The sequence below is a fragment of the Pezoporus wallicus genome, unplaced genomic scaffold (genome assembly GCF_028554395.1).
Source record: "Pezoporus wallicus isolate ANWC-B61680 ecotype Strahan unplaced genomic scaffold, APGP_CSIRO_Pwel_v1 contig_7545, whole genome shotgun sequence".
In the NCBI taxonomy this organism is placed as follows: Eukaryota; Metazoa; Chordata; class Aves; order Psittaciformes; family Psittacidae; genus Pezoporus; species Pezoporus wallicus.
Window position 1 is genome coordinate 4,776,030 of NW_026642398.1, and position 22,682 is coordinate 4,798,711.

General features: G+C 44.2%; 1 long non-coding RNA gene across 3 annotated transcripts in view; it reads right to left on the reverse strand.

Annotated features, from left to right (window-relative positions):
- The window catches only part of LOC130610178 (uncharacterized), an 80,116-nt gene that overhangs the window by 40,722 nt on the left and 16,712 nt on the right, over positions 1 to 22,682 (reverse strand). Inside the window, exon 3 of one of the 3 annotated variants that reach the window (XR_008974980.1) lies at positions 16,940 to 17,053. The exons of the other annotated variants lie outside the window; for them this stretch is intronic. This is a non-coding gene — a long non-coding RNA (uncharacterized LOC130610178). The remainder of the gene's footprint in view (positions 1 to 16,939; positions 17,054 to 22,682) is intronic. 3 annotated transcript variants of the gene reach the window in all.

Below are 22,682 nucleotides of genomic sequence, written 5' to 3' on the forward strand. Positions count from 1 at the left end.
ACAGCTAAATAGATGTATTGTATCAAAGCTGGGGGGGAGAGAAGTGTCAGGAATGGGGAAGCGTCTTGTCCAGGGACAGGCAGGAAGGCATTAGCAGAACTGGAAAAGGCCACGGATGTCCCAGTTCCAAGGACTGTGCTTTAAATATTTAACTACCCAATGTTTACTCCATTTGTTATTGACAGATCACAGCATCCAGCATAAATAATGCTTTACACTTTGAAAATATCACCTCATAAATCTTCATGGCAGGCATATGCAGTGGGTGGGTAACCAGCGTTATCCCCACTTTACCAAACTGGGATGCTCACACATCACAGCCAGTAGAGAGAAAACTGCAGTGAACAGGTTAGGGAGAGCCCAAAGACCAACAAATGCCCCTAGAAATCTCTCCATGAACCTTGCAAATAGAATCATAGAATCATAGAGTAGTTAGGGTTGGAAAGGACTTTAAGATCATCAAGTTCCAAGCCCCCTGCCATGGGCAGGGACAAACAGCAGAACTTAGTGATTTAAATTTAAAGCTATGGCTGCTCGAGGATAATTTGCAAGTTATGAGAATGGCTCAGGCTAAGCAGGCAACTCACTAGGAACAGTCTAACTAAATGACCTCCAACAAGAGGAGGAGATCAGCAAGGTGGCTGGGCTGGGGAGCAAAGCCCCAGCTCACTGGGGATGCCTGGATGCTGTGCTTGCCATGCCAAGCCTCTGACCAGTGGAACTGCTACTGACAGCAAGGCAATTCTCACACAAATTTAAGTTAGCAGGAGAAAAAAGGAAGAGATTGGAAGTAATGGGGGACATATGAATCACATCTGCAAGTCCTCATGTAATTTAGTTTTGAAATTTAAGATTTAAACTAATGCACTCCTCGGCCAAAAGTTATTCTAGCTTCTCTAGGCAGGTAGTAATAGAAAGAAATGTGATCTTTTTGATTAAGCCAGAACATTTACTGCCACTGGGAAGTGCTGCACATAATGTACCTTGGGGACATGGTGCTTTCTGCAATTTCTGCTACAACTGCAATATCTTACAGTAAACCTTCAAAAGTACGGTATATAGGAAGTCTCAAATCATCCTTACTAACTGCACTTATACAACAGAACACCTACCTATTAAGGTATTAGAGGTGCTTCCAATAAAACAAACGAAGTCCCGATTCTCCTTCCAAACACCCAATATAAACCCAGACAACTTGCCTTACTTCCGCAGCATTATTCCAGATTTAAATCTAGTCAACAAGGTTCTTAAATTTATGCCTTACTTGAGCACTTGAGTGTTTCTATGAGTGTCATCGGGGTTGCTCTCATAAGCTTTAAATTCTACAGTATCTTGGAAAATGTAAGCATGTGCCAGGGACTAAAACCTGACTTCTCAGGATAAAAATAACAGAGCTGAAACCTAATATAAAACCATTAATGAAAATCAAAAAGCTTCAGGAGAAAAAAGAGAACTCGTAATGTTTAGAAAGACAGCCAAGGCCTCGGAGGAAAAAGGAGATCTGAAGTATCTGAACTTGCACCTTCATTTTGAATACTGCCTTCGTCTTTAGTTCTGCCTCAGGATCCCATTGTACTGGTGCTGTACAAAGAAAGGCTGAGTCTCTGCCTCCTCGAAAGCTTATACCTGAGATGTCCACACTTAAGATTTCTACTTAGCTGTAGCTACTTAAAAACCCTACAAATTCCACCACTATCTGCAATCTACCATTAAGGAAAGTAAGGTATGGGAAAGAGAAATAACTTACCTAAGGCTTTATCACACACTCAGACACTAGGAAATGAGAGCTCGGTATCCATCTATTCTACCACCACAAATAGAGAAAAATCTATGTATGTTTAGCAATGAGCTTTTGGGGTTTTGCTTGTCACTCAGGCTCATGCAGGGAATGGAAATTTCCTGTTTCTGTCAACCTGAAATGCCTTCGAGGTCACAGCTGCTCAGCTGGAAGGTAGTAAATACCACAGCCTCATTTTCTTAATGCACACAAGAAAGAGACAAACCTAACCTTATAAGTTTACTTTGGGATCATCTTTGGGGTCCATGTAACTCCCAGCTCAACCAGTGCAGGATGCTTAAGTGATATTGTAACATGAATAATAAATCTTAACTTGGGAGCAAGCAGGAAACTATTTTATGCTGACAAATGGTGCTGTAAAAAGCCACTTCAGAGCTCTGTGCAAACACAGGGGAAAGACCTGCCTGGCTGTGGGCATGTTAGAGTGCCCAAACGGGGCACATGTACACTTGCTTTGTTGTCTACAGGGAGGTCTTTGCCCACTTTCTGCTCTGGACCATATACCTGCTGTACACCTTGGTTTCCTCCCTGAATCACCATACTCCTAATTAAGCTGAATGCTACTTAATTCAGCAAGCTTGTAAACGTGACATTCATTATTCAGAGTTCTCCAGATCTGAGTGAACTGCAGGGAAACAAAAACAAAGCTCCTCACAGGATTTAACACCCACTCTGCTGGTCTGCAGAGACCCAACGTGGGGTGCAGCACAGCTCCCACCATCATTCTTTGTCACGTGCAGACGGATGTGGGAAGAGATGGCAGCTGAGCATCCACTAGGAAAACTGCAGGGGCCCTTCCTTTAGAGTGGTCAGAGCCAAAGGACATGGGGACAATGCTTGAACAGGACCACAGGAAGAAGAAACAGGCACATCCCTTCCAAGTGGTTGGTGCTGATTCCCCCATCTCCTTTTCCAAAGCACAGCAGATGCTGCCCATGGAGCAGCTGCCAAACCCCAGCTGTTGTGCTGCCGAGCTCCAGCACGCCTGTGGTGCTCATGTGCTGGAGCACAAGGCTCCGCTTCCTAGCTCCCAGCTGCCCAATGGCTTGGAGGATTGGAAGGGAATATTATACTCTCCCACCTGCTTGTGCATTAGTCACAAGCCAGAACAGGATCCAAGCCTTTTGTTTGCATCCTCTCACGCCCTAGGGAAGTATGGGATCTGGTTGAGGCTCACAGGAAAATGGCAACCCAGCCATTTGGCTAGGCTACACACAAAGAGCTCTGCCTCAGTGATGGATTAGAGTGGGTGTCTCGACAGGGCTCCAACCTTTATCTTCTCTTTCTTTAGAGGTTGATGAAAAACATACGAACAGATCAGTGCAGGAATAAAACACGGAAACAGCCAAACATAACCACAGAATGGAGTGAGAGAGATCAGGAGTGGAAAAGTTAAGTTTACAGCTGGACATGCATTTCCAGAGAGAGTTGCAGTTTGATGCAAAATCATTTAGACATTGGAGCTGAACACAGTAAGTCAGAACAGGCCAAAAGCTGAGCTAGTTTCACCTGTAGCAGTGATATTTTATCACGGATTTCCCAAGTATTTTAACTTTTCCCTCACTGGACCATGCAAAATCAATGGAAGCTGCTGTGGGAGCACTCACTCTCTCCCTTCCTTCAGCTGGCCTTCCTATCTCTGTCAAAACAGGGCTCTGCATCCACATTTTCCTGCTCCCAAAGGACCCACTCACACCCAACTCATGCTCTTCTCAAGTGCAGCTATCTGCATCTCAGCTCTTGACAGTAGTGCTCACTGAAAGGAAGCCAGTGCGATAATACTCACCCAGTGATGAGGCCAATAACCAAAGTGAACTGAATTCCATCATTTCCTCCATAACCCACACTTTGAGCTGGTTTTACATTTCTCTGATCAAGTAGAGATCTGAAGGCAGCTGCCTCAGATCACCTTGACCTTGGCCTTTTTCTACCTCCTTGCTTTTATGGATCTGGGTTTCTCTTTTTTTATATTAAGAAAAAGGCCTCCAAGCAAAATTATCTGTTTCAGGTTGAACAAAACACCCATTTAAATCTAAAGGGAAGGTTTTAAACATACAGATAAAGCAGCTTATTTTAGTTTGACACCCAAACAATATTACACTGCCCTAATCAGATCAATGTGAAGACCCTGTGAAGATACTTCACCACAGTACTTAAGGACTGTAACTGATGGTACAAACATGACTTCCAAATTTTTACTCAATTAATCATTTTCTTCTCTATAGGCATCCATAAGGAGGGGTTTGAGGAGGATTATTTACTGAAATGATTTTAATAAGTGTGACTATGTTTAGAACTTTTCACGTTTCTGAACAGATGCACTTTGCACGCGTGCGCGTTTCACTTATTACTGGGTTTTAAAGGAACTGATTTCAGATTTGGTTCTGTACAAAATCCCAAATTCAGAGCTGTTTGGGAACTGTTCATATTCGCTTTGCTCATGACAGAACTATTTGATGCTGTTCTCAGTGTGGCTTTGGACTGTCAGAGCATCTTTTTTCATATGGAAAAATAACAAATATTAAGTACCCCCAAGTCCAGGTACCCCTGTTGTGTGATTTGGTATACTACTTGTTAAGAACTTGATCGGCATAACTTGCTTAGCATTAGCAGCTAGGTGTGCTGAAGCCCCAGGCTGCAAGCTGTGAACTTTCATATGCTGAACCTTTTACCTGCTTAAGTAGAAGGAGACCCCAGAGCAGGTTCCCACTGAAAGATAATGAAGCAAGGAAGGACACTACCTCCATCAGCAGAAGCTGCAGCTTTCAAAATAAGCGATGGAATGGCCCTTCTATGGACAATGAAGAGACCCAATGAAGAACAAGGAGCCTCCAGACACAGATATTATTATTGGACCAAACTGTTGTGTGAGGAGTGGGAAACTTTGATTGTAAGGGTATAACTGCACAGGGATTTCTTTGTTCAGGGTCCCTCTCCAGAGACACCCAGCTTGAGCTGTATGTTGCTGCTGTACCAAATAAACTCGTGCATTGAATTCTGCCTCAGACTCTGATGGGGAAACTGAGGGTGGAGGCAAAATGTCTCTCTGAGTGTGTGTGTGTGTCTGGAGTCAGCACAAGGCACCCACAGTTCACTGGACCTGCCCCACAAAGGGACTGCCAGGTCTTGGTGGTTAAAGTCTCGGGTGGTGGCAATGTGATTCCTTGACTGAGTGTACAAGAAGTCAGTTTACCCTACCATCACCATCCAGCCAACTATGCGTATGGACTAATGGGAGGGATGGTTTTCATTAATAACTGGCAATAATCGGTATATTTGTAAGACACACAAAAAGATCCCATAAATAGCATTGAGTAGAATTTAGAATTCAGAGTCTGAACATTGAGATTAGGTTTTCCAACAGCAATTTGGCTTCACTTGCCAACTATAATGCTTTATAAGAGACTGGGCATCAGCAGTGGGATTATCAGGCATACCATCTCCATTAGTCATACATGTGACAATCCACATTCCTTCACATAAGATTTGTCAAACTTAACATTATGACTATCAGCTTCATTTGTGTTTCTAAAGGAAAACTATTGCAAAATGATGACACATATAAGCAATATCCTAGTTTACAAAGATCAAGAAATATAGGAATAGTAGTAAGTTGATACTACAGACTACAGTATTTTGCAAACATGGTATAAACAGATGAGCAACTTAAAGTAATAAGAGGAAATCACACTCTAATATGCGTTTACATGGAGGGATACAAAAGAGAGTGCAGATCTCAGCACAGACAGATAAACTCAGAGAGATACCCAAGCCAGCCAGGCATAGTAAGGCCATGAAAAACAACAGCAAGTGTGAAGAAACAGAGTCCTTCAGGCTATGAGATAAACTGTGAGTTCCCATTTCAGTAGAACATAAGCTACTTAGTCTGTGTCTTTTGCAAAAGTAAGAGAAGCAGTTGGCCAGGTCTGTGAAGGCACAGAGGACTACAGCGAAGGACTAAAATGCTACATGGCACTGTAATGCAGGCACCTACATCCCCAAGAAGTGATGCACCAACGCACTAATCATAAGCAATATCAATGACAAATGTTGTGCCTCTCCACCGACAGCATCAAGGAATCAAATTGTAGAGACATTAGATTTAGTTTTTCCAGACTTAGGTTCCAGAACTGGAAACACCAGGGTTTTCATAGAGTGAAATACGCTCAAATGCCTTAGGGGGTGAAGAACAAGATATAGCGGGGACACCAGATGGCCAGGACTGGGGAAAGCTGTCTCCCCTATGAGCGATACAAGTTAGTTATCTCCCCTCTCTTAGTCTCTGTGTTTGCAAAGGGCTTCTACCTTACAGTCATACTGGGAAGAGATAAATAGTGCAGGGAGGAAAGACACAATGTTTTCTGTATTATGGGTCAGTAGAGGATGCTTTTTGCCTCAGCTGCTGAAGGACTTCTGCACAAAACATCTGAAGATACTATGTGATCAGCATCCCCTAGGTTTTCCTACAAATTACCCTCCTGCATTAATATCCAAGGAAAAAAATGTCAGAATGAAAATACTCAAATGCAAAAAATACAAACAGCAGAATTCTTTGGGTGTTTATCAAGACAGTCAGTAAGCATTGGGAAGTGTGACAAGCTGGTCCCCACTTCATCCATGGCCCTCCAGGTATCTTTTTATAAGAGCAAAGGCTCCAGAAGGAAGGCTGATGCACGTTTGCACAAAGTGGCTGTCTTGTGGCTGCAGGGGGATGAGCTCTCACACATTTAGGATAATGACAGAAGAGACAAGTGTGCATAACAGAGACCTGCAGCACCCGTCACAGCAGGCAGGCAGCGAGGCCAAATCCATTGATGAGCAGCAGTGCTTGGGAGCGTCCTTTGTGCCCCTCTGCTCACACACAGCCACTGCTGCACCAAGGACATCACAGAATCACAGAATAGTTAGGGCTGGAAAGGACCTTAAGATCATCCAGTTCCAACCCCCTGCCATGGGCAGGGACACCTCACACTAAACCACGTCACCCAAGGCTCTGTCCAACCCGGCCTTAAACACTGCCAGGGATGGAGCATTTACCACTACTTTGGGCACCCTGCTCTAGTGCCTCACAGTAAAGAGCTTCTTCCTTCTATCTAACCTGAAGTTCCCCTGTTTCAGTTTGAACCCTGGGATAAGCAGCTCAGTAAACACAACATCCTGCCCACCATGAAACACCCCATGGGTACCCACTGCCGAGCTGCTGCCTGCAAATAACACAGCTCTGCAGCCCCACAGGGGACTTAACAGCCTTCAGTGCTGTGTCATGTGTAGTGAATCAAATTAGTTCCATGGGAAAATCATTTCAAAGATGCCTAAAGTGCAGCTTGTCTGTTAGACTGAAAATTGCTTAGGGAAAAGGAAAAAAAAAAAAGCATGCTTTTTAAGGGCTTGGAAAGCATCTTGTGTGTGGCAGATGCTCCTGTGAGTAAATGACAGGCTCCATCAGATTGTGTAACTTGCAGGCTCCTCCTGCCCGGGTGGCACCTCAGCTAATGGTGTTGAGATGGAGGCCTGCGTACCCCATTACCCATCCCCAGAGCCAGCTGCTCCCCACACCTGCAAAACCTGACAGAAAACAGATCCCTTACAGCACTGCTCTCCAAGTGGGACAGGGTAAGTCCTGCTTCTCCTGCCCTATCCCTGGCAGGAGCCGAGTCTTTGAATCCAGCAGGATTTCCAACACTGACCAGGGGCTTTTTTTTTCCCTCCCAAAGTTAAACTTTGCACAGTTTGAAAACAACTCAGGGAGAAGATGTCAACAGCTGAAACAGGCTGGCTAGAAACTGCGCTACCTCTTGATCCACCACCACTGCACAGCGGCTCTGTGTGCAGACTCCTGGCTCGTTTGAAGGTGGTGGGATGGCTTCAGGCTTTTGGCTTTTTTATGCAAGCAGATTTTCATGCTTTGATATCTCCTCTGACACGACTTTTGATCCAGCGGAGGTGATGCTGACACTTCATTTCACTGGGAATATTTTATTTGTGCTGAAGCACTGCAAGTTGCCGGAGTTATTTCAGAGGAGCTCTTTCACAAAGATACAGCCTGATAAATAGGATGAGAAGTGAGAGCTCTGCTAACTACCTGCCCTGGTCTGGAACAAGGCAGTGCGGGTTGGCAGCACACAGGGACCATCAGATGGGGTGATGATCGGAGGGAAGCCAGGGTCAGTCGATGGTGACCTGAGGACAGTTCTGCTGCTGCTGCTGGGTTTTCCCATGACTTTATTCTCTGCTGATGATCATGACAGCACTCATCTCTTCAAAGCCCAGAGTGGTGGAGATGGGCATCTAGCTGATGGGCTATAAAAGTGTTATATAGCAGGCAACAGCATATAATTGAGTTCACTGGCTGTTTTCCCCCAAAATTAAATCCCCTTGATAAACACATAGAAAAGCTCAATGATGTTCAGGACAGGAGACACCAAGGACACAGCCAGCATGAAGATGGTTTTCTCAGCTGGACGGGAGAGGAAACAGTCCACTCTGTGCAGGCATGGATCTCGCTCATAGATGTAGATGGCATTAAGGCTAAATCCATAAATATACCATTGTGTCAGCAAGAAAGCCACCTCGAAGACAGATTTAAACAGGATGCTGAAAGGAGGGCCAGGAGAGAAGGGGAAGCACATCCTGCACTTGTCTGGGCATTCTGGAATAGACAGATGATTCCCCCCAGAAAGAGGGGGAGATGTTTCAAGTTGTCGGACTGGAAAATTTGGGGGAAAATGAAGAAACCCTGCTGGAAAGTCTGCACTTAGTCCCTGCCAGGTTAAAGCAGCACAGAGAATGAGGGTGACCAGCCAAGGAATGCTATGTGCCCCGGGGAACCCCCTGCTGAAGGACTTTCAGCTAATTGAGAAAGTCAAACATCCCTGTTCCTGCTAAAAAAGAGGCTGCACTACCTTCACTAAGCATTTTAGCTACAAAGGGAATTGTTCATAAAGGCAGAAGGAATTAAAGGACATACTATTTAATGGGCCAGATTGATGTGCACGCTGATGAGATATACTTCAAATTGACTAAATGTCTGTTTTGGCTGAAATAGCCTTTTCTTTTTTGTCCCTTTGGCCAATGTTATCTGTGATCTTTGCTGTTTGTAAGACATGTCCTTTGCTGTGACCTCAGACAGAACTGACACCAGCCAAATACAAGATGTGTGTAAAAGTAATTTTAAAGAAAGGAAAAGAAAGAGACAAAATCACCATATGTCCTAATTGATGCCATTCTAGGGCCCATTGAAGCAGATGAATTTTGTGCTAATGTAAGTCTCACCCCACCTAAAAGAAATCCCAGCCTGACTGCAGCCTGCCTGCATACAGTATAAGGACTCACTAGGGCACAATGCAAATTATAGCAGCTACTTACCAACACAGCTGACCTCTGTGGTAACTGAAGGAGAGAAATGGGGCTGCACACCATCACTTTCCTTTCCTAAACTGATGATGTAGTCTCTGTGTGTGTGTGTGCATGTAATAGTATGAAAACACATTAGCTTGGAGCTTGTAGGCATTAGAAGAAGCTAAACTAGCCTGGATTTATATTTATGCAACTTTCCCAGTCAATACTGTTACCCAAGTGCAAGCCTCTGTAGTGGGACTCCCAGAGTAAGTCCTGCATGGATTTACCTTATGAGGGAAAACTATCCAACCAGGCTAAAAACATTTCAGTGCAGAGCAGTTGTAAGGGCTTGTTTACATGAAGCTGCTCACAAAAGCTGATCTAAATATTTAGAGGATCAGTTAAACTGCATTAATTAAAGCTATTTGTGGGAACTGTCAGAATTCAAGTGCCTTTGACTTGATTTGGTTTACTTCTCTTCCAAGGCTAAGTCATATTAAGGCCACTTAAATTGTGGAATGGGAGGTTTAATGAAATTTTGCTAATTCACTTTAAACTCCTGCCTTTAGTTAATTTAAATCAGCTTTCCTGATTGTCCCTGTATAGACAGGACCAAGGAAAAGCGAAGACCACTTAAACAAAAAGGGCTAAGAGTGACTGAAAACAACCCAAATCTCTCACTAGCACATCCAGGACGTTTCTATGTTTGTCTCCAGCAAGCTTTGGAATTGCAGGTAGCAATGTCAAGATCTAAGGAGACACACTGAAAAACAGATCCTCAGTGCTGAGCTACAGGGACTCAGCAGAGACAGGGTGGCCGGTTGTGCGCAAGAACTTTACTCCAGCCTAAAATAAAAGGTAAGTTAAGAAAATGCCTCAAAATGACACAAGGCTTGGACCATGGGCTGTGCAGTGGGGAGAATATTGCTGCCTGAATATATGGGAGAAGAAAGAAATTGTATTTAAAGCTCTAGTGACAACTCCTGCTTCCTGTCTCCCTCCTGAGCCACAAGGTAGGAGCAGTGGTAGCAAAATGTTGTTGGAGGACATCTTGTCTGCTTTGCCCTGGAGGCATTATGCAGACCTGTAATAGCCATACAGCATCTATGGAAGCTCAGAGATTTGGGACGTGGAGGCATGGAGGTGAGGTTTTGCATGGTGTTAGCCCTGGCTCTGCAGGAACAGCACTAAGCCAAGAGCTGATGTGCCAGACCATCCTCAAGTGTTGGCTAGGAATTCAGGAATTCGAGGTGAAAACTGTCTGTTCCTACAAAGGAAAGTTGCTTTCATAAGACACATCAGTGCCTATGAAAATCTACATGCTTTTTGCATCATAGTTTTAAAGCTCACAGACTGGTGTATGCAACAGAGCAGCAGTTACAGTGAACAGTGTTTGAAGTGACAGGATTACTCTCCGCACCAGGTGAATGATTAGAGTAGGGAACTGCCACATTAAATGAGAGGGAGTACAAGAAAGGCTTCTTATGCTGCCGAGACCCATTTTAGTACTGAATCATACTCCCAAATGGCAACCAAAGTGAGAGTAGAGGTGGTGATTAGTAGGACTGTGTCTATTTGGAGAAGGCTGTGTGCATGACTGAGCATGAATGGCCTTATTATGAGTGGGTGGAACTCTACTCAAAGGCACTGAGCGGGCAGAGCTGAGGTAGCAGTGATTAGCTGCCATGCAAGGTAAGTTATTGTCTCCTGTGATGCTAAAGGTACACTGTACTTACTAGCTCATTGGCTAAATGCATCCAAAGGGTTGATATTGCCACAGCTGGAAACTTTCACTCACGTAATTCCTTTTCCTTCCTGGTTTAATGCAAATGGAAAATCCCCCTCTAAAGCTCTCCTAAGCTGGCTGCTGTGCCAGGGTTGGATCAGCACAGTCCTTTCGACTTCGCAAAGTTGCCTGGTCTTATGGAGGTCCTTTAATCCCCTACCTTATCACAATGCCTTATCACAACCATTACAGGGATGCTCTGGGATCTTCTCTAAATAATCTGACCCCAAGATCTGCAATGGCAACTGCTGAAATCTATGGAAAATGAGCCATTGTATGGCAGGGTTGTTACCTGTCAGTGATTTTAATTCCAGGTGTGTCACAGGGAGGACAGGAGATAACTCATCCCTTGTCAGGATTCCTCTGCGTCTCAGATTTGCAGTTGTACCATTTTCCAGAGGAACTCCAGCTACTTGCCCAAAATAAATGATCTGCAGGTACTTCCTCTCCCTTTGCTGGGAGTCATGAATATTTGACTTAACAAATCAATCTTTTCACCCCCTTCATAGGCAGACAGACACCTTTATATATGGAGTGCATGAGACAGAGAATTAAAAAGACAGACCACAAAGGAAAGCATCTGATTTTCAAGTAACTCTCTTCATCACAGGGGTTAGCCCAGACCTTCAGCTGCAGCACAGCAATACTACTTAAACCAGCAATTGCACTACTCCAGCTCTTCCTATCTCACTAGTCCTATTTGGCAGGGAACAACTTTCAGAGCCTAGACCAGGTCTAACATCAGCACTGACCCCATTAGTTCCAGCATGGTGGACCCTGTCATCATCCTCCAGTGGTGTTTAGGAGGGAAATTGGACTTTTTATCCTGTGAAGCTGAAGAATTCAAAGTGAATTTCTCTCAGTTCATACAGTGCCTGAAGTGTCAGGGCTGGGAAAGGGAGAATCATCTGAGGTCCTCAACACCAGCGTAACCATAACACTGAGCTTAGCATAATTGACTGCTCTGCAGAGGTGGCGCTCAGCAAGGTATCCTGCCTTCCAGTGACTCTATTTCATAGGAGCAGAGCTTGAATTTGGATTAGCTCTCTTAACGCATAGGCACATGGCTTTGGGGAGAGATATGATATGAATCTGTGCTGCTAATACCATGATCCATCACATGCTCAGCAAGGAAGTATAACAGCAGTCCGGGCTAGTGCCAGCATTTTGCTATTGCTGTGCTATTCTACCTTTTCTTTTGTCTGAGTCTTTTTGTTAAGCCTTCAGCAGTAGGGCTGGGCTCTAGAAAGGGCTGCTTGGAAGCTCATGTCCTCTCTGAGCAGTATTACATCCTGCGAAGAGCTCACGAAGTACAGGCAGTACTTAAATTTCTACACAACACTTACAGTCATCTCCAGAAGGCTAACTCTGCTGTGGTCCACAGGAGGACATCAGGGTCTTGAGCCTCATCCATCTGTTTGCCTGCATATGCTTCTTGCATTCATCGCTTTTGACCTATCAGATGTGTTGCTGAGCCCTGCAATTATTCCTCCATTCATCTTCTTTCTTGACTCATTTAGCAAACAAATACTTCTTGACCTCCTGTGCACTGAGATGCACCATCTAGCTCAATGTGGTGGAAAGTGTGAATCTGCTGCCTTTGGAAACACTGCAAGCTGATAGCAAGGCGCAGTTGTCGCCTGGACATTTTGTTCCCATTCCACTCTGGTGCTTTCTTATGTGAAAAAGTAAATTTTGGTCTGGATTCATGCAAGAAGAAAAGCAGCCTGCTCGTTTTCTCTCTTCAGACAGACTCACAATGATTATAGGAAGAGGACCGGCTGGGAGCTTAGTGGCTTCCTGGCCAGGAATGCAGGAAGTGACTGTAGCATCAGTCAAACAAGCACATTGGTACAGTCAGATAGCTGCTGTGCCCCAAAACAGACCAGAACTGCTGAGTGCCACAGCATAATTCCTCACCTATGTTCCTCTCACTCTGAACTCCATAGTCCAGAGATGGTGGGTTGTATGGAACTCCCTTTGTTTATGGCTATGGAGAGCTTCCATCTGCCTATGGGACCATGACAGGATACAGGGTAGGGCTCTGTGTGTTTCCTTATCTTAAGGTCAAAGTTGCAACACTCTCTAGTGAAGTGGTAGAGAAAGCAGAAGACAGGTGCATGCCATATTCTGGTCATGTTCCTGTCTGGAGATTTAGCTGTCAAGGACAGGAACACCAGCAAACAGAGCAGCCACCAGCCATTGTCACAGGGAGACAGGCACCCCCTGTCTCCCTGCCCAGGGTTTTCCCAGCCTCATGTCAAGGCTGCCTATTCCATGTCTCCCTGATGGACAGGAGACACCCATCCTAAGCCAACCATGTCACCAACCTCACTGCAACATGGGCCACCACCAGTGTTTTTCCTGTTGTGACCTGGATGCTGGGGCTGATGCCAGTAGGTCATGTGTAGCCCAGGCCTCAGCTACCTGGGGAAAAAGGATGTGTGGCTTTGCCATGGCTGTAAGACCATAACAGGGCATAGGCTGGGGCTATGTTATCCATCCTGCAGTGTGTTGACAGCTCTCTGACTGAGTGTTGGAGGAGGGAGACAACAGGAGTGTGTTATGGCCTGATAATGTCCTTATCCAGGTATCCGGCTGTAATAGACAGGAGAAGCAAAAGAAGGAAGAGCAGATGCCCTCCACCATCACAGGCAGCCCCTGCCCATCCTTTCCCTGCTTCCCCTCTCAGCCTGTGATCATCTGGCTTCTCATCTGCCAGCCTGGTCTGGGGCAGCCCTTTTCACACCCATCCTGGTCTACCCACATCTCCAACCCACCCTGTGATACAGCCACCACTAATGTTCTGTCTGCTGTGATACAGCCACGACATCTCCCTGGCTGATTCTAGGGCCTGTTGTAACACCAGCAGGGTGCCTGGTGTTAGTGCTGTATCACTGTGACCTGGCTATTCCACCACTCAAATAAGAGGAAATAATAAATAACTAAAATTAATTAACAACTGGCAATATTGGGGTTGGTAATCAGGTAGTTGTAACAGCTGTATAAAGAGCAGCGCCTCAGCAAAGGTTAGAAAAGAACCAAAAGCAGCAAGTCCTACCCACTGCCCAGTTTTAAAGATTTGTGTGGTACTTGCTGCTGAGATTTGTGGCTTTGAAGGCTACATTCTGGAAGAAAAATGCTTGTCAAGTTGACTGAAGACGATATTTCACACCTTGGGAATTAAAGACGAGTGCTGAACCTGCATCCACAAGTGGCTGACAGCACTGAGCACGGTTCAGCGTGAACTCCAAGACTCTCATCTTTCTTTCCCCGAAACAAGCCAATGATTTTCCAAGGGACTGTCCTGTGCTACACACTTCAGTTGGACACTAGAATGAAATACAGGAAGTAGCTTCCAACTGCTTGGTTCTCTGCAGGCTACTACATATAATATCTTTAACTGACAGGACTGGAGGCAATGGGCACAAACTGAAATGCAAGAAGTTCCCTCTGAACAGGAGACACATTTTTACTGTGAGGGTGACCAAGCACTGCCACAGGTTGCCATTAACCTTCAATCAAGGTTGGCCCAAAGACAACCACTCCAGCAACTGACTGATACAGTCAGTCTGCATGATGCCACAGCTCACAATAAGCAGGGACCACATCCTCTGTGTGCAGCGGACCTGTTAGCTGTGCAATCTTCAAGGAGGAAGTGAGATCCCAAAACGGCTCTCTAGTCCTATATATTTTGGACTTAAACCAAGAAGGTTGTCTAAGGCAGCTCATCTGCTGCCTTCAGTGGCCATATTTCCCTTGGGGAAAGCAGGTGGGATGAGAACCAGGCTGAGCAGCTCTGAAGGGTTCATCATTCATTCGGGGGTTGGAACTGGATGATCTTTAGTTTCTTTGCAACCTTAACTATTTTGATTCTATGAACATCCGTTTCTGTGCCTGTGCGCCAAAGAAGGTGCAGAAACCTCATAATGCTCTGGTATTCTGCACCTTCTTTGCTTTTAGTCTTTGCAAAGATAAGTGGTCAGATGGGATGCAAAGCAGTGCTGGCTCAAGCCAGCAGAGTTTCCAGATGGGGAAGCAGCATCGGTGCCTGAGAGACCTCCTGAGAGCCCCTGCCTGGACTTGCAGGCACCAGGAGCTCATACACTTCAGCTAAGCTCCAGATAAGCAATGCTCTTCTGAATCCAACGCATTCTGAACTATCTAAAGCTTTTGTTTGCTCATCATAGAATCATAGAATGGTTTGGGTTGGAAAAGACCTTAAGATCATCCAGTTCCAACCACCCTGCCATGTGCAAGGATGCCTCACCCTAGACCGTGCTGCCCAAGGCTCTGTCCAAGCTGGCCTTGAACACTGCCAGGGATTGAGCTTTTACCATCATTTCTCATTTCCTGGTTTTACCCAGAAATCCTAATACCTTGGTGAAGACAGAGTTTAAACACTTTCAGCAACTAAACACATACAATGTGAGAAAAGGAGCAAATGCACCTTGGCCAGGTTTACATGCTGCAGGAAGTGCTGCAGTTTAGAGATGACAGAGCAAGTGAATAGCAAATAAATCCTGGCTGTGTGTTCTTTTTTCACCTGTTTCCTCTATAATGAAGCCTTTGGAAATCTGGCACTGCTGGGACCTGAGTAAGGGGCTCTTTGGTTCTGTATTTAGCTGCTGCATCATAAAATCTAGTGATAGAAAAGTAACTGCATAAAAAAGGCACCTAGGTGCTGTAAATACGTGTTCTCTGCAGGTCTCCTAAGGCATACGTGCTGAGTTTAAGGACCGTTTTTTTCCCTGCTCTCTCTCCTTCCCGTAGCTAGGAATGTGCTAGCCATGTCGCACTCAGCTCTCCTGCCTCTCCCCCAGTATTGCCAGTTAATGTCTGATTCCAGAAGCTTTGCAGTTGGCAATGTTTTAATAAGCAGAAAGAGCACAGCTTGATTCTCAGGTAACAGGCTGAGCTAGCTGTGCTGGTAGTCAGAGGGAAAAACATGGTATTGACTTGAAGACTGAGTGAATTTGGAATAGAAATTGCGGAGGAGGAATAAATGTGGCATACCAGGATGTCACTTTTACACTTTCCAGATGATAACTGCACTTTAAAGTGGAGAATCTCTGACAGTGACGTCCTCTTTCAAGCATCCAACATCCATGCCTGTACTTGGCCCTCCTGCAGACTCCCTGCTCTCCCAGCTCTGACTCACATTGTGCGTTCTTCACAAAACTCACTGACACAGGCTCTGTTTATGAGCGTTACTCAAGTTTGTTTTCCAAGTTAGAATTACCATTTTATGAGGAGGTGGCTGGCTTAACAGAGGAGAAGTTTGCACTTGTTGGGCAAGGACACTGAAAAGCACCCACTGGGAATAAAAGTTGCAAGCTAAGTAGCACGCATCTGGCTGTGTTGCATACTGAAAACTCTTTTCTTGCCCCTCACTGCAACATCTTTCAGGGCATCCATGAAATCGGCATCCAAGAGAAGTTTATTTCATCACCTTCTGCTTCATCATTGACAAGGGTATTTATTCCTAGGAAATTAGTATATCAGCTGGAATCTGTCAGTTGGATGAAATATTTGGGATGCCACCAAGTAGTACAGAGGGAACAGATGCCTTCTGCAGGGCAAGGCCACATCTGGGTGCATAACAGCAGTGTGCCCACACTGACCTGGTACAGAGGGGAAAGGGAAGCAAAAAGGCAAGCCAAAGGCGTAAAGTAGCTTGGGTGGCAGGATGAGTCCTTGCTGGCAGACCCTGTGGCACTGAAATATCTAATTTATTTTCAGGAAAGGGTGAAAAAAGGATTAGAAGCAAGAAATCAGACTATCTGCTTTACTGGAAGAGAGAGGCAGTTTGATAATAAGCTGCTTTCCCCTCGGCAGCGCAGGGTGATGTGCCTCCAAGAGCCACATCCCTCAGGACAACACCCTTGGTGAGTGAGGTCGACCCTCTAGAAATCTTGTTAGAGTGTGAAAGAGAATGTCTGTGTGTGAAGGATGCTAAAGCCTCTTTGAGAGGGCAAGGAGCTGACCCTGCAGAGAGCAATGTTTCACAAACTGACCTGAACCAGGATGATTCCACCCCCAGGGAGAAACATTCCCTCTGTCCACTGCATCTGCTCCCAGAGGCAACCTCTCTCTTCCATGGTTCCAAAGACATGTCAAAACACGTGTCTCTGAAAGACATCAAATCACTGTTTTATCGGGCCATGTTTGGCATCAAAGATCAAAATCAAGCCTATGCAAAAATCATGAGTATTATCTGCATAATATAAACAGTTAATAAAGGTTATTAATGGAAAAAAGGTAAATTAATTATTTTTAGAATTTATTTTAATGGTTACTATGTTATTAGTAATATATTTTCAGCTGTGTCCCTAGATCCAGTAAATTAATTACATGTTCCAGGACAGCAGTAAAAAGATGAAGAACTACATATATCTTAGTGACCAGTACTATAAATGTGCTACTGAAAATTAGAACTCATTGTCATAGCTGGCTCAAGAGAGACCTGTTAACTAATTATAGATCAAGCTGGGCATTAAAATTAAACCCATCTGCAAGATAGCACAGCAAATGTAATGTCCCTGATAGACTGGACTTTGAGTGTCTGTGTATCTTCTGCAGCTTGGTCAGCACAAAACCAAGTTTCAACCATTAAACCCTTGTCATGCCTTAAATCAGAAGAGGTAGAAATGGTTTATTCCTTGGCCATGGAGGCTGTGACCTCTTGAGTCGTGAATGTGCCTGACAAGGTGTGGTCTGAGATCACAACATTCACTGCAGAGATCACCAGGACATCTGCACATTTAACGGCCTGGATTAGCTGCCAGGTCAAGCAAGGATTTAGGCAGCTTCTTCAGGCAGTCCTACCTGTGACCTCACTTGAGATAATGCCTGTGAGAGCAAGTCCAGAGGAGGCCACGAGGATGATCAGGGGACTGGAGCACCTCCTGTATGGAGACAGGATGAGAAAGTTTGGGCTGTTCAGCCTGGAGAAGAGAAGGCTGCGTGGAGACCTCATAGCACCCTTCCAGTACCTGAAGGGGGCCTACAAGATGTGGGAGAGAGATTCTTCATTAGGGACTGTAGTGATAGGACAAGGGGTGATGGGTTCAAACTGAAACAGGGGAAGTTTAGGTTAGATATAAGGAAGAAGTTCTTTACTGTGAGGGTGGGGAGGCACTGGAACAGGCTGCCCAGAGAAGTAGTAAATGCTCCATCCCTGGCAGTGGTTAAGGCCAGGTTGGACAAAGCCTTGGGTGACATGGTTTAGTGTGAGGTGTCCCTGCCCATGGCAGGGGGTTGGAACTGGATGATGTTAAGGTCCTTTCTAACCCAAACCATCCTATGATTCTATGATTCTAAACCACAGAATTTCTTGATCTGAAGACCCTATGGAACATGTACTAATCATAACACAAATTGCCCCAATAAACTACTTAGACATTGTGAGATTTTGGTCATTACTGTCTGGTTTTGTGTTTTACAGTACTTTGCATGACGGGATCTCCATCCATGATAAGTAGCCTTGCCGTAATATAAACCACACAGAATAATACCAGAGGCATTACACTCCTCAAAGCTGTATTTCAAGAATGCAAAGTTTATTTCCTGATTTAGTGCTGCCACAGTCAAGCAGATTCAGTGCATTACACGGGCATAGTAAGAAGACTTCGTAAGCACTTTAACACTGTGGATAACTTAAGAAAGAGGAGCAAGTGTATTGGCAAGTAAAATGCACTTTCTTGTAAATCATACATAGAATTCACAGGATTTTATCCTGTAACCAAATCTGGGTGTGAGAGACAAAGGTGAAAGCCCAGTGAGCACACACTGGGAATCTTTATCACCTTACAGTGCTGCTTCATCACTGAAAAGAAAAAGAATAAAAGGAATACACAGGCAATTGAACAACCAAAGGACCAAGAAGGCTGCTGGAGAGGAGGGGGTTACTTCCACTTGCTTGATCTGTTTGCTCTGGCTAAAATATGATTAATATTTTAGTATATTGACTGCTGCATAATCTTCTGGAGCAACACCCTTAAAAACTAAGCCCATGCAATCCAGATGAACCTGGATACTTCCTGATTGAGATCAAGTGCAAGAGACACTTAAAAAATGGACAAAAACATGGGCAGAAGCTCAGCCTTCTTTAATTTGAATTAAACTTTCTGTTTGCCTACAGAGAACAGAGCATCTGTCTGCAAAGAAGCTGGTAGCTGGACTGCAGCATTCAATTACAAGTAATCTGTATCAGTAGATAACTTTTAATGTGCCTGAAAATGACTTTGATCTAACAGTAATCAGTTTACCATATGCATTTACAGGTACACAAGGAAAACACAAATTGTGACTGAGACAAAATTCAGCTCCTTATTTTCTATTGTGGCATTAATTATTGATCAGATTCTTATGCTACTGTACAATATAGATCTGCCACTAGCAGTACTCATTCTTCTGAACATGTTGGAAGCTGGTATGTGACACACTAAATCTTAAAATGTAGAGTAATAGCACAGCCCAGTGGCTTATCAAAGAATAAACCATCACTTAGAGATCTAGTGATCTGCACAATTTAATACTGCATTTGATTAAAAAGTCTGGGAAATGTGAAGATGTGAAATTATTCCAGGGCCAGGGAGAAGTAAAAGATCTTTATTTATATCCCTTTTCTTTATCCAAAATTACTTGGAGAAACTGCTTTCAGTTATGCTGGGTATAAAGCCCACTGTCACTTTCATGCCATTTTATGTAGAGTTATTTAATATTATATTCAAAATAACAGTTTTATTTAATATGTTTTATTATTTAAACGATGATATTATTATAATTATATTTTTATAAAGAATTATTCTGTATCTCATTATTCCCTTATGTATTTTCTTGGATTTGCTTTCATTCTCTTGTGCAATTCCCCTATACCCCAGCAGTCATCTGAAATCTATCTACACTGGCTTATGCCCAGCTGGTGTCTGACACAAACACACACCCCACCACCACTGCCTCCATATTAGTCCTGAGTATCTTATACTGCGTTACAGCAACACGTTAGGTGAAAGGAGCTGCTTGTTGCTGCTGCATGGCACCAACTTGTGTGAAAGGAGTCTCAAAAACACCCAAACTGAACTGGGTATATGGTGGGGAAGCATCTTGTAGGACCAATTGCAGCTCTAGTCCTCAGCTGTGCAACCTGAGAGTCTTCTCAGTGCCCCTCCAGCCCACATATGCAGGTTTCATCCCACACGAAGGGATGGGAGAATGTTGCATGCCCATGTCTCATTCCATTAGGAAGACAGGATGCATTTGGGGGTGGTCTGGGACACAAGCCAGGGAAAGACTCTCTAGTTCCTCACAAAGCATGCCGGGCTGGGCCAGTCCATGGGAGAAGGATCAAACAGGGCTGTTGGACACCTGGAAACGGAGTGCATGCATGTTAGCATACGGAGATAGCAAATATCTGGACAAGTCACCAGGAAACACAGTGGGGAGTGCTGTGCCTTAGGGCTGGCTCCCCTAAGTAAACAGAAATACCTTAATGTAGGAAGCACTGCGCTTTCTCCTGGGATTAAGTGATGACCCCATCTCTTCATAGGCAACACAGTTTGTAGGAAAATCTACACAGGGTCCAGAGCTGGAGTATGGATATGCCAGCAGGGAGGAATGGGATGAAAACCTTACTGTTAGTGAAAACTTCTGAAAGGAAATAAATAATCATGTATTGATCAAACAAGATAAAAATCCCTGCTGCCAGAGAGGTAGCAAATGGAAAACAACGAAAAACAGGCCTTTGGGGTGTGCCACTTGAACAAGAAGTCAGCTCAAAGAGACTGTGTTGATAGTGTAGCAAACACGGGTCCCCGTTAGCTAGATAGGCATAGATTTCCCTCTATTGACTAGAGGAAATAATGCATCTCTCCTAGATAATTCCCTAAATTAATTATACCAGAAGATGCTACCGATAAGAGGTGACCTTGCACACCGGTCAGTTTGTTAGACAGGGTAGGGCTGACATAGCCAAGTCCTGCCCACCACAAGCCTCCGAATCTGAATGTTAGCATTTTGTGTGGTTTAGAGACATCAAGTGAAGCTTCCATTAGTTCAAGCTTCCTCATGGGTAGCAAAGAATGGGATTAAAATAATAATTAAGAATAAAGCTAAATAAAGACAGACTCTGAGCTCTATTTAGTGCTCTTAAATTCCCGCACACCCCAGAGAAAAAGACATGAAACCTGCTGGCATTTTGTGCAGCAAAAAAAACAAAGTTATACCTCACTAGTAACAAAGCCCTTTGGGATTTAAGGATGTGTGAAGAGACAGAGTCAAAGGAAAAGCACAGGGTTCTAGGTGCTGACAATTGCAAGCAGCATTGGTTTCACAAGATGTAACCTAAAGGCCACATGTAGCCCTGGAAGAGTGATATCAACACCAAGTTGGGGCATGGTGCTGGCAAAGAGAGTCCCATCTGGACATTATGCATGAGAACTGAACTTTACACTTGTGTAGTTGACCCACACAGCAGCTCTGCCTTCCTGGCTCTGCTGTTCAGCAACTCTGAGTTGCCTGCACAGCCTTCCCTCATTCTTGAAACTGTCTCTGGACCCTGCTTTCTCCACTTTCTTCCCTGTAATTATTATCTTCTCTATCCCACTTGAACATGGGATATTTCAGAGGGTCTTGTACACTGCAGCAGAGCTGTTGATCCTCTCCTGGAAAATTAAACATGTGAAGATCCAAAATCCCAAGAGATTAACCTAAGTGTTCACATTCCCGTTTATAAATTAATTGTTCTGGATGAAATATAGGTTAAAGCACCACTATTTTAAAGTGTAAATTTGGAAGCATTGCAATGCTTTCTTTCTCAGACTTCATAGAGGAAATATGCAGAACATCTTTCTTACTGTTCATGCATTGTTCTATTATTGTAGACAATTTCCAGTCTCTCATTTATGATAAACTCATTCTAAGTTGTCATTAAAGCACTGCAGTGAATTGGGATGACTGGTATCTGAAGGTCTGATCTTGCAAAGTAATATGGGATCTGTGCTTCTCCTGCCTAGTGTTAGCATTTTCTACAGTTCTTTGGATAATGCCATGATTTCCGATGGCGAGTGTGTGGCTGTGGAAGTTGCAGATCCGAGAAGCCTTTTCTACTCAGGAAAACAACAGGGTATCCTTCAAAATTCAGTTCAGCTTCTCGCAGATCTAACCCTAATCCTTGGGTTTTGTTCCTTTTCCCTTTGCCCAATCACTTATCACAGGAAAGAAGATTGTTTCATTCTATTCCTTGCCCCATCCCTGATGAACTTCGCCTTTGCCATGTGTATATTATGGTTGATTTTTGCCTTCCTCTCTCAGCATCTGAATTTATACAATTATGGGCTTGCAATGGTTTCAGAGGGATAAAACCTCATTCACAAATGACTGGTACTGGGCTTCATGCGTTTCCCTTCCTTACTTGGGGGGTGAAGACTTTCAATGAAGTGATGTTCTTTTTGTCTAATTTCCTGCTTTGACTTGGTCTTTTCACTCTCCTTGAAAGCAGAGTGAATAAGTACTCCGGGACTATGTAATTCTCTTATAATTGAAACAATAGACCATAAAGGCTCCTTGAGAGCAATTACAGCTATCGAGCCAGTGAGTCAGTTGCGCATTTGCACCAAGTCCAAGTAGTAAAATATATTTATGATGTTTTTTTTAATGAAAGTTACAGCTTACTTAGTCTTCAGAGGCAGCACAATGCATCATGAGACAGGGAGCCTTAACTGTGAATCTACATGAGCAGTGTGCATGGCTTGCCATAAA